This window comes from Cebidichthys violaceus, unplaced genomic scaffold, assembly GCF_023349555.1.
Source record: "Cebidichthys violaceus isolate CVI_PGR_0920_01 unplaced genomic scaffold, fCebVio1.0.p SCAF_1, whole genome shotgun sequence".
Lineage (NCBI taxonomy): Eukaryota > Metazoa > Chordata > Actinopteri > Perciformes > Stichaeidae > Cebidichthys > Cebidichthys violaceus.
Window position 1 is genome coordinate 450,891 of NW_027176262.1, and position 4,290 is coordinate 455,180.

Sequence of the window (4,290 nt, forward strand, 5' to 3'; positions counted from 1 at the left end):
GATTTGTGTGTGTCGTGTGGATTTGGGACACGACATTAGAGTGCGAACTAATTCTAAAGAGACACAAACCTAAGTTTAGCAACATTAAGACTGCAAACAACTTCTTCAAAAGTAGAGACATATTGGCTTTCTATCATATTTGGACGAACGCGTTAAAGTCGTGCAGCTAAAACTAAGAAATATCATTTAAAACAACAGACAAACAAGAAAACATGAAATGTTCTATTATGTACCTCATTAGAGTAAATGCTAAATATAACTCCAGCCTTTTATTCGGTTGTCTTCTATTTTTATTCTGTTCTATTGTTCTGTGTTGTATTGTGGGAAGCAGAGTCCTCTCAGTGGACAGTTGAACCAACAATGTGAGACTCTTTATGTAAACCTGTCGTCAGCAGCTGAAGAGAAAAGACTGTAAAACTAAACAGTGTGTCTTTGGAAATTCCCTCAATGTATTTATTTGTGTGTGTGTGTGTGTGTGTGTGTGTGTGTGTGTGTGTGTGTCTCAAATTGGTAGAAAGAAACAAAATGACAGAGAGTTTTTATGGGTAGACTGGAATGATGAAGCAAAAGAGAGAGAGAAGGAGCTGTGTTTCATGGTGGGAATTTACAGAGACAGTAGAAGGTGTCAAACAGACACATACACACACACACACTCCTGAACAAATTATAATCGCACACACCTGGTTTAAAACGTAAATACAATGAACACAGTTCAGCATTGTTTCTGCAGACCTCAACAATGAAGCTGTTCAAGTCTTCTTCAATACAGCATGATGTTCATTTAGTACATTATGCTCCATTTAGAGTCAAACAGACCACAAAGCAGGGGATGCTTTAAGGCGGGGCTACGGTTTTGGTGAACATGTATATTTACTGTATGTATCCAGGCATTTATGTGTGTGTTGTTGATGTTGTTTACTGCGTTGCTCAGAGGAAACACTGCGGTAAACATCTGAAGCCTGAGCGCCACACACACACACAGACTCACACACACTGCTGTACGACACAGTGAAGCCTCTGTCCAACCTCAGACGATGATAAATTGTCACACTAATTATTATAAACGTCTAACACCATTGGCCGAGGAAGCGATGATCCCACATCCCATAATTATGCTGCATGGCTCAATATTAAAACTGCTTCCAAATACTTGAGATGGTTTTGGTGTGTTTGAATTCTGTTTGCATGTGGAATCAATGGCTCCTTGTCTTATTAAAAAGATGATCAGCCACTTAGACAAAAAAGAACAAAGACTGAAGGGCTCAAATTAAAAGTAAAAAACAACAAAATATAGTTTCTTTAGCTCTGGTATGGCTCAAACCCAAAACCTCTGAGTTTATCTACTGGTAAATTCATTATTTCACAATATAAGGATTAAAATCAAGCAGGAATTGCAAAGATCCACGGTTTACTACTGCCGTTTGTCATGAAATACAGTATCTAAAGGTCAACTCTGGTGGGACTCGAACCCACAACCTTTGAATGTCTTTCTTAGAGTCCAACTAGAAGTCCAACACGCTGTCCATTGCGCCACAGAGTCATTTATGGGGCAAAAATTCATCTAAAAGGAGAAAATAAGAAAAAAGAAGAAAATAATGCGACTTACAATTCTACAATGTAAATGTTCACACCACTCTGCATGTAAAACTTGACTTTGGTTGGACTCAATACTAAAAACTCAGAGTTTATCTCCTGGTAAATTAATAATTTCAGCATTAAGGGATTAATTCAAGCAGGAATTACAAATATTCACTAATGCCATTTGTTATGAAATACAGTATGTAAAGGTCAACTCTGGTGGGACTCGAACCCACAACCTTTGAATGTCTTTCTTAGAGTCCAACTTGAAGTCCAACACGCTGTCCATTGCACCAGAGAGTAAGTTACACCTGGTAAAAATTCATCAAATAAAAGAAAATATCAAAAATGAAGTCAATGATCCAATTTACAATTCTAAAGTGTAAATGTTAACGCCATGCTGCCTAACAAAATATGACCTTGACGAGACTCAAACCAAAAACCTCTGAGTTTAACTAGAAGTAAAATCATTATTTCAGCATTAGGGATTAATTCAAGCAGGAATTACAAAGGTTCACTACTGCTGTTTGTCATGAAATACAGTATCTAAAGGTCAACTTGGTGGGACTCGAACCCACAACCTTTGAATGTCTTTCTTAGAGTCCAACTAGAAGTCCAACGCACTGTCCATTGCGCCACAGAGTCACTTACTGCTAGCAAAAATTAATCTAAAAAAAGAAAATAAGAAAAAGAAGAAAATAATGCGACTTACAATTCTACAATGTAAATGTTCACACCATTCTGCATGTAAAACTTGACTTTGGTTGGACTCAATACTAAAACCTCTGAATTATCTCCTGGTAAATTTATTATTTAAGCATGAAAGCATTAATTCAAGCAGGAATTACAAAGATTCACTAATGCCGTTAGTCACGAAATACAGTATGTAAGAGTCAACTCTGGTGGGACTCGAACCCACAACCTTAGAATGTCTTTCTTAGAGTCCAACTAGAAGTCCAACGCTCTGTCCATTGCACCACAGAGTCACTTACTGCTAGCAAAAATTCATCTAAAAGAAGAAAATAAGAAAAAAGAAGAAAATAATGCGACTTACAATTCTACAATGTAAATGTTCACACCATTCTGCATGTAAAACTTGACTTTGGTTGGACTCAATACTAAAACCTCTGAATTATCTCCTGGTAAATCTATTATTTAAGCATGAAAGTATTAATTCAAGCAGGAATTAGAAAGATTCACTAATGCCGTTAGTCACAAAATACAGTATGTAAGAGTCAACTCTGGTGGGACTCGAACCCACAACCTTTGAATGTCTTTCTTAGAGTCCAACTAGAAGTCCAACACGCTGTCCATTACGCCACAGAGTCACTTACTGCTAGCCAAAATTCATCTAAAAGAAGAAAATAAGAAAAAAGAAGAAAATAATGCGACTTAAAATTCTACAATGGAAATGTTCACACCATTCTGCATGTAAAACTTGACTTTGGTTGGACTCAATACTAAAACCTCTGAATTATCTCCTGGTAAATTAATTATTTCAGCATTAAGGGATTAATTCAAGCAGGAATTACAAATATTCACTAATGCCATTTGTTATGAAATACAGTATGTAAAGGTTAACTCTGGTGGGACTCAAACCCACAACATTTGAATGTCTTTCTTAGAGTCCAACTAGAAGCCCAACACGCTGTCCATTGCACCAGAGAGTAAGTTACACCTGGTAAAAATTCATCAAATAAAAGAAAATATCAAAAATGAAGTCAATGATCCGATTTACAATTCTAAAGTGTAAATGTTAACGCCATGCTGCCTAACAAAATATGACCTTGAAGAGACTCAAACCAAAAACCTCTGAGTTTAACTAGAAGTAAATTCATTATTTCAGCATTAGGGATTAATTCAAGCAGGAATTACAAAGGTTCACTACTGACGTTTGTCATGAAATACAGTATCTAAAGGTCAACTTGGTGGGACTTGAACCCACAACCTCTGAATGTCTTTCTTAGAGTCCAACTAGAAGTCCAACACACTGTCCATTGCGCCACAGAGTCACTTTCTGCTAGCACAAATTCATCTAAAAGAAGAAAATAAGAAAAAAGAAGAAAATAATGCGCCCTACAATTCAACAATGTAAATGTTCACACCATTCTGTATGTAAAACTTGACTTTGGTTGGACTCAATACTAAAACCTCTGAATTATCTCCTGGTAAATTTCTTATTTAAGCATGAAAGTATTAATTCAAGCAGGAATTACAAAGATTCACTAATGCCGTTAGTCACGAAATACAGTATGTAAGAGTCAACTCTGGTGGGACTTGAACCTACAACCTTAGAATGTCTTTCTTAGAGTCCAACTAGAAGTCCAACGCGCTGTCCATTGCACCACAGAGTCATTTACTGCTAGCAAAAATTCATCTAAAAGAAGAAAATAAGAAAAAAGAAGAAAAAAATGCGACTTACAATTCTACAATGTAAATGTTCACACCATTCTGCATGTAAAACTTGACTTTGGTTGGACTCAATACTAAAACCTCTGAATTATCTCCTGGTAAATCTATTATTTAAGCATGAAAGTATTAATTCAAGCAGGAATTAGAAAGATTCACTAATGCCGTTAGTCACAAAATACAGTATGTAAGAGTCAACTCTGGTGGGACTTGAACCCACAACCTTTGAATGTCTTTCTTAGAGTCCAACTAGAAGTCCAACACGCTGTCCATTGCGCCACAGAGTCACTTACTGCCAGCCAA

At 36.6% G+C, this 4,290-nt stretch overlaps 3 non-coding genes across 3 annotated transcripts; all 3 read right to left on the reverse strand.

Moving 5' to 3' along the window:
* Window positions 1–1,448: 1,448 nt before the first annotated feature.
* On the reverse strand, window positions 1,449–1,540 carry trnar-ucu (transfer RNA arginine (anticodon UCU)). The gene is given in 2 exon segments: window positions 1,449–1,484; window positions 1,504–1,540. It is a non-coding gene; the product is annotated as a tRNA-Arg (tRNA).
* A 1,274-nt stretch (window positions 1,541–2,814) lies between these two features.
* trnar-ucu (transfer RNA arginine (anticodon UCU)) lies at window positions 2,815–2,906 on the reverse strand. Its single transcript is given in 2 exon segments — window positions 2,815–2,850; window positions 2,870–2,906. It is a non-coding gene; the product is annotated as a tRNA-Arg (tRNA).
* Window positions 2,907–4,182: 1,276 nt separating this feature from the next.
* trnar-ucu (transfer RNA arginine (anticodon UCU)) lies at window positions 4,183–4,274 on the reverse strand. Its single transcript is given in 2 exon segments — window positions 4,183–4,218; window positions 4,238–4,274. It is a non-coding gene; the product is annotated as a tRNA-Arg (tRNA).
* Between the last annotated feature and the right edge of the window lie 16 nt (window positions 4,275–4,290).